The sequence below is a fragment of the Phodopus roborovskii genome, unplaced genomic scaffold, assembly GCF_943737965.1.
Source record: "Phodopus roborovskii unplaced genomic scaffold, PHOROB, whole genome shotgun sequence".
Classification (NCBI taxonomy): Eukaryota; Metazoa; Chordata; class Mammalia; order Rodentia; family Cricetidae; genus Phodopus; species Phodopus roborovskii.
Genome location: NW_026126549.1, coordinates 14,065,744 through 14,074,104, shown reverse-complemented (window position 1 = coordinate 14,074,104; position 8,361 = coordinate 14,065,744).

The following is an 8,361-nucleotide window of genomic DNA, read 5'->3' as shown; positions in this document are numbered from 1 at the left end:
GATTAGCACATTTAATATAAACTCCTCCCTGAGTTTGTTTCGGTGGCTTCTCAAGAGTCCTAGAAAGATGCCTTCTAGATGCTCCCTTTACCCGAAGGCAGGGCACTAAGCAGTACTGCCCTGGGTATCTGTGTGGAAGCAGAGACCCCTTAACAGTCAGTGAGGGTTCGTAGTGCTCCATTGCTGGTGTCAGAGGGACAACCAGAAGCTGTGAAGCATGGCTTGGAAAATGAAGATTTTGTAGTTCCCAAGGTCAGTAGACGCAGGTTTTAAAATAGTGTTTGTTTTTGCTATGCCCTCACTTTTCAAAAATCCTCTGCATAATGACCCTGTTCAATCATGTTCACTTCTAAACAACCATGTCTAGTGACACTTCTTATAAAATGCAAGGTCTCTGCTCCATTGCCATAAAAGGGATTCTAGACCCTAGGATCACTGAGCAAATGGGATTTCATCCCTCTGGAACAGTCAGGTGGGAGGGGTTGGGGGAACAACCTGGTATGTGTGAGGCCCCAGTCTTAATCCCTTGCCCCAGGATGGGGATGTTTGAGCAGCAGATCCCTGGGGGTGGGGGTGATTTGAAAATGTGTAGGAGCTCCTGAAGGACTTGCTATTTACCTTGTTTTCTAGGCATGCACTTTAACTAGGGTTTATTTTCTTCCTGTAAGAAGCCTGACTACAAAGTCAGGCAAACTTTAACAATTTTTACCTATTCCTTTCTGAGACGGGGTCTTCTGCAGCCCAGGTAGGCCTTCAGCTTAAGCTTCTGATCCTCCCCCTCTACTTCTTGGGCATGTACCACATACCCAGTTTCATTCAGTATAAGAATTCAAACCCAGGGCTTGGTGCCACATTTTAAAATTCTTCCTTAAAATGATGTATTTGTTTTTATTTCATGTGTATGAATATTTGCTTGCATGTATGTATGTGTGCCCATGTGTGTCTGGTGCCTGTGGAGGTCAAAAACGGGAGTGTTTGGTCCCCTGGAACTGGAGTTGCATGTAAGTACTGGGAACTGAAGCCAAGTCCTCGGCAAGAGTAGCAGTGTTCTTAACCTCTGAGCCATCTGTTCAGATTCTATTTTTCATCTATTAAGTGATTGTGGAGAAGCAAAAGGTTGAGAAGGGACATGTACAGTGTGCAAGGATGGAGGGCTGGTGCTTGCTGTGCCTATCCTTAAAGGGGAAGGCTCACTCTTGAGGAAAATCCAGGCAAGTATGATGAACCAGTGCAAGCGTTACTCAGAGCACAAGTGGAAGTTGATTGTAAATCTTAAGGATAAAATCACATTTATGCTGTCCAAGAAAAGGAGGTATTGCTCATGCAATTCCATGAGTCATTCAAATAGGGAGTTCAAGGTTTAAAACTCAAAGGGTGAAGCATATAGCTGGGGGCTAAATGTTCATTTTTATGATGCTTCCAGAGGACTTCTGACACAGATATTTCAAGATCACAGAGAAGAATGTCATTTTAATATATTTCTAATGTTCAGTATCATTGACACTGGGCAAAGTCTAGGGAAATTACTTTCTTCAAAGAAATAATGACATGAAGAGTCAAGCACGTGATGTATGCCCATCCATAAACCCAGCACTTGGGAGCTGAAGAGAATCATCAAGAGTTCAAGACCAGCTTAGACTACATCACAAGCAATTAAACTAGCCTGGGTTACAGTGTGACACTCAGGCTCAAAGGCAAACATGCAAAATATATAAAATGAAGTTATACAGCAAAGTTGAGTTTTGCTTAGATGAGGTGAATTTTTACATTGAAAATTGATTGCCTAAACATGTAGCAATAAAGAAAACACAGGATTATCTCAATAACATAAACTTGTCTGCAAAAGCTGAGCATACAGTCATGGAAAATTCTTAACTAAAACAGGGAACAGAACTCCCTGCACAAAGGGCATCTACTGTAAACCTTACACCTAATCCAACATCATGAGCTTTCCCTGTGAAAACATAGCATCCTTCTCCAACTATGTTGGGTACCCTTCTCCAATACAGTCAAGGTGGAAATAAGCAAATTAAAATTCCAGAATGTTTAAGATTTGTTGAGTCTAGAAGAAAATAACCAGTAGATAACAGATGACAAGTTCCTGAATGTCAAAAATCAATGCTTAAAACTCAATCTCTTCTCTGATGCTGGGGGGTGTGGGCTCCCTGGCAGAGCACTTGCTTAGCATAGAGGATGTGCTGGGCTTGGTCCCCAGAATGAAGAATTGAATGAATAAAGAAAGAAAACATCTGTACATCATAAAAAATAAAGGCTCTATGAGAACATTTCAGAGAACACGTATAAAACTACAAAGATTTATTTAAATAGACTAGCAAAGTCTTAAATCATATTCATATACTATACTGTTGGATTAGAAAGTTCAATATCATTAAGGCTAGAGTTCTCCAAGTCAATATTGAGATTTAATATGATTCTTATAAAAACCCCCAGGTTTTATTCCATGTCAAGTGATGGGATGATTCTGACACCTACAGAGAATCACAGGACAAAAGGGGACTGGTTTAACAGGTATGGCTGGCTATTTATAATGCATAATAATGGAGGTTAAGGATAGGCAAATCATACAATAGAATAGAGAGTCCAGAAGAGATACACCAATGCTTATCTGCTTGAAAACTGCTATAATAAGATGCTACAGGCTGTAAGGCTTAAGGAGCATTCATTTTCACAGCTCTGGAGGCAGGGAAGTCCAATAGCAGGATGACAACTAACTTGGTTTTTAGTGAAGATCTCTTCCTGGCCTGCAGCCCCACTCAGTCTTCTTGTAACAGATAGCAGCCTCTCTTCCTCTGAAGCCCCATCCTCATGACCTCATATAATTCTAATTACATACCAGGAGGCTATGGCTTCAACCTGGGGGTTGGGGGTTACTCAGTAAACTGCATATGCTTCTGGGTACTAAGTTTATGATGGAAGCCACTACATTTCAAGGACTCTCAAAAATGATAGGGAGAAAACTGAATATTTACATGGTCCACAAAATTGAATCTGTATCTTCTATGACACATGAAAATGAATTCTGGTAGATTTAAAACAAATTGTACAGGAAAATGATAAAACTCTTGACAGTATACAAGATTTTCTTTATAGCCTGGGATTAGGGTAGTGTTTCTTAAATGAGACAATACACAAAATATATAGACGAAAGATTGGAAAATTAAACTATGTTAAAATAAAGAACCCTGTTCATCAAAATTCATTATAAAGATAGTGAAAGGACAAGAGTAGATATTTGTAATACACACAGAAATGAGCAACCCAGCCATGCATCTAGTACTATAACATTTAGCATTGCAAGTTAAAAATCAGAAGAGTCTGTCTTTTAAACATTTTTAAACATTATTTTTATTTTATGTGCATTTGTGTTTTTACTTGTGTGTGGGGGGTTGGGGTTGGATTCCTTGAAACTGGAATCAGACAGTTTGAGTTGCCATAAGGGTGCTGGGAATTGAACCAGGGTCCTCTGGAAGAACAGTCAGTGCTCTCAACCACTGAGCCATCTCTCTAGCCCAGTTGTGGGCAGTTTCTATACCTAAATATGGCGAGGGAGAGAGCTAATCTGGACATATATAGAAAACAATGATGATGCACACTCCCTACTGGACCTAAAAAACTTCTAGAGAATGTGCCAGGAGGAATATATAAAATCATTTATAGCACTCCAAATAGATAAAATGGGAAAGAATCCAATTGTGGACCAGGAAAGAATGGAGGATACAGCGGCAAACATGAATGAATTATAGCTACATTAGCAGAATGGAGGCCTTTCAGAAACATGGTACTGGGGAAAACAACAGGAATATGCATATGGTTTTATGCATATAAGACACAAGTATTCACATCTATTTCTAAAACTTAAGTACGAGTTCACAAACACAAACACCTACTAATAAGGCAAGGGGTTCTAAAAGCTCCAGCCTGGATCATGGAATTTCAAAGTCCATAAAACAAAATGGTTATAGTCTTTAATGCTATATGTTTGCTCCTAGTATTTTTTTAAACATTACAACTCTTTAATATTCTTTTGCATCAATTTAATTTTTTATTGGAAACAGAACCTGCAGCAATCTTTTCATTGATTTCATCTAATTTGATTTTTATGAGAATATTTTCCTATAGAAATCGTTTCCAGATATTAATATTGGAATAGAAGCAACAGATAAATCCTCATTATCCCCAAATAAGACGACAGGAAATCTTCAAAGAGGAATTTCAGGCAGAGGCGGATAGAGAATAAAACAACCACCCGCCTTAAACGAAGCCAACTCTGGCTCACTTGGAAAAGACGCAAAGGAGACGCACATCCCCCTGGCTGACATTGCCTTTAATTCCAGTGATAAGGCTGTAAATTCTCTTCCAAGGCCTGGAGTTTAGTGTAAACACTCCAAGAGCCTGCAGGACCACAGAGAAAGAAATGGCTTGGTTCTGGCTTCTTTCCTCTGGGGGTGGGGGGGTGGAGGGTGGGGGGGTGGTTGATGTTCAATATCAACTGTTGAATCACAAAACCCCAACCCTGGGCACCTATAAAGAGCAAGAGCAGAGTTGTATCTGGCACTAGGAGAGGGATGGATGCAAGGCAAGTCTCCTGAGGTCTGATCCATCGCCCACCTGGGGCTGGGGATTTGTTGCGGCTACTCGGGCACCGGGCACTGGGATCCTTCATCTGTACTTTGTTTTTCCTTTTAGGAGCTGGGACTGTTGAACCATGCTATCCTGCGCCTGCATCTACCCAGCCTTCGAAATGGGCGTGTGTAACATGCTAGAGCTGGCACTTGGAGAATAGAAAAATTAAAGCCGTGCAGGGGATGAGGTTGATGGATACGTATTCTCGTGTTCACGTGGGAGAATAAGGCACGTCTTGCTATTAAACAACGTTGATATCCACCGCTGAGAATGAACAGCCTCGGGATGCAGGAGGACTGTGCAGCCTGGGGGGGAGAGTTGGCAGCCGGCAGCTCGCAGCTCCTCTGCCCGCCCGATCCTGTAACTTCTCAGATAGCAGATGGCAGTAACGGCCCAGATTGTCAGCCTCAGCACTTAGAGCTGATGGATATATGTTGGGTTTGTTTGGAGGGGAAAAATATCCCATCCTATTGTTAATGACTCATGGAGTGTTAGCTTAATTATTTTAAAGATATAATAATTACATTAAAATAAAAAGATTTAGGAAAGGTTCCTGGAGCTCCTTAGGATTAAACACTGATAAAAACTAAAAGTCAATTTTATCGAAATATAATTTGTAAACAGTAAAATCCACTTACTTTGAGTGTATGAGTTGGACTTGAACTTTGTATGTATGGTGTCCCTGTTCTGTTCCTTCTGCTCTCACCCTCACCCCAGACAGTCCCCAATCTGATTTCTGCTACTGGTTGGTTTTGTTTTTAGTCTAAACAGAGTTTGCTAATATACATGCATGCATGCATGCATCTACATTTTACAGATTTTATTTTATTTATGTGTTTGTACATATGAGGGCAGGTACTTGCCGAGCCAGAAAGGGGGGGGGGTGATCCTCTGGAGCCATTGCGAGACACCCAGTGTGGGGAGAATTGGGCACTGACCTGGGGTCCTCTATAGAGCAGTATGTAATCCTAATCACCCAGCTGTACTTCCAGGCCCTGTATTTTTAAGTCAGGATTTTCTCCTAGTCTGGTTAACTTTCATATGGCTTCTTCATTCACACTGGTAAAGAATTTGTTTTGTTCCCCCCTCCCTGAGTCTGGCTTGGAACTAAAGTCAGCAAAGTAAAAGACTGCAAAACTGAGACTCACACAGGGCTCCCTAAAACCGTTTCCACCACATCAGAGCCACACACACTAAATGCACAAGTTAACTTGTAAACCCCCAAGCGTCAGCTCCTGCCCGAGTGCGACATGATCCATTTACACCATTCATGAGTGGAGTGGAAGGGAAAAACTCTGACAGATCGGGCAATTATGAGAGAGCAAAAACGTGAAACGCTGTCGGCTAGAATCACCTGTGACAGTTTCCTCTAGTCCAGTTACTTGGGTGTGGGCCGCTGCCCTCACCCTTCAGAGAGCTGTGGGGTTTTCGGTGACATGGTGATGCTACATGGATTCAGGTAGGACTGTGTCAGTTCATGGTGGGTGGCTGGTATTCCCACTCTTCAGGGTAAGGTCTCTGCAGTGCAAGGCAGCTAAGGAACCTACAATTACTAACTTGCTCTCTGGCACATTATTGGTCCATTTCCTTCATCTTCCAGACTATCAGCTTTGGACGCATTCCAAGACCACGTGATCACAGGACTATCCACCAGGGACGAAAATGAGAATCCAGACTGTTTTTTGTGCCTTCTATTTTTGTTACCAACCATATCTATTCTAATGGCAATTAAACTCTCCCCTGCCCTCCCTTATCTCTGCTGGCTAATGTATTTAATTCCACCACCCCCAAAGGGAATAATCCCCACTCTAAAGCCTGTGCAATATTAAAGACCCATGAATGCTTAATCAGAGCAAACAGAGGATTTGGTTTGTATAAACTGCAAAAAGCTTGTGTCTTTTATGTCCAGAGAGCAGGACTGAAAGATGATGATGATAAATCATTTCAAGAAACAGCATAATGTAAATATTGTATGTTTATTTAAAAGTTCGTGCAATCATTTGTCTCAATGCTACAGGCCAGCTTCAGAAAGTGACTTGCCATAATGTGGTTTGGAGGTGAGCAGCACTTCAGACTGACATGGCATAATGCCTCCTCTTTCTCCAGCTACCCATACGGAGGAAGGTATAAGATTCCAAGCAGGCCAGAGCATGCCAGAGGATAACGGAACAGCAGCACAAACCTCTGAGATAGCATTGCCATTGTTTTTAAACAGTGTGTGTGTGTGTGTGTGTGTGTGTGTGTGTGTGTGTACACGTGCGCGCGCGTGCATGCGCGCACGCATGCACGTGCATGTGGGAGAGTGTGCATGTACCCGGGTGTGGGCATCAACGTACAAGGCCATGATTGAGGTCCAAGGACAACCTTCAGTGTTGGTTCTTGCCCTCTAACTTGAGACAGGCAAGATCTCTTGTCTGCAGTTAGGTTCACCAGGCTACCTGACCTATGAGCTTCTGGGCTTCTGTTGCCTGCCTTCCATCTTGTAAGAAAGCTAGGATTACAGATCCACACTGAGGCTACTCTTATGTGGATTCTGAACTTAAACACTTAATTTCCCCAAGTCATCTCCCTGGCCCAGTATGGTTTTAAAGAGTAAAAAAGATACGATTCTTTAATCATCTTTATAGAGTTGCAATTTTAAAAAGATTCAAAGTCCCTATTATTATCCATTATTCACTTTGCTTCTAGTCAAAATGAAATAAAGATGCCAGGGATACGGTGTAGTTGGTAAAGAGCTTGTCTGGCATTCATAAACCCAGTAGTGCCACAGAAAAACAAATCAGATGTGGTGGTATATGCCTGGGATCCCAGCACTTCTGAAGTAGAGGCAGGAGGGTGGGAAGTTCAAGGTCATCCTTGTCTACATAGTGAATTTGAGTCTAGTCTGGGATAATAGAGACTAGAAAGAAGGAAGAAGAGAAGGAAGGATGAAGTAGAGAGGAGGGGAAGGTGTGGAGGGGAGGAGTTTGGTTGCTGGATAGGTGGCCTGTAAGGAGTTAGAGCTAGGCAGGCTCTGGCTTTAGGGTGCTGTGGTAAGTATCCTATGTAACTGGGGTGAGACCTTTTGTTCCCTCAGCTCCTCATCTGTTAGCAAGGTGGATAACAAAAGTGGCTAACAGTTCCTGACACCTACTGAGCAAGAGTAGGCCTTCTAAAGGAGGAAGTCTCCTAGGAGACGAAAACCTCTATAGTGGTTCACTAGAAGGCTCTGATGGCTAGGGGTGGACAGAGTGCCATCCACCCTCCACCATGATCTTAACTCTGGAGATGAAGTTTCCTAGAAAGAATGAGTTCAACTATTTTCCCAGAAGGTGAAATTCTCTTCCCATGTTGCCTCAAAATGAAGATACACAAAGCTGGGGGTCTCCTTATTCTAGGAACATGAAGGGGCATACCATTCTCTTTTGTTTAGAATATCATGGACCTGGGCCTACCACTATTTACTTTCTTCATATGCACAAGCTGTCATGAATACAGTCTACCAGATCATACATTAACCTGACTGCCCAAAGAGACAGCATTGCTAACAGCAGCTAGACCCAGTAGCTGCAGTCTGACCTGTAGCTAGAGCTCATAGACTATGCTCATCAGTTCATAGTACCCTGCTGCCTACTTCCATGTTGGCTGGCTTTTTGCCTTTGCTGATTATGTTTGATTGGAAGGAGGGGAGGAGAACCTGATGGACTTTCCACCCCATCCTTACCCACTACAGAAAGT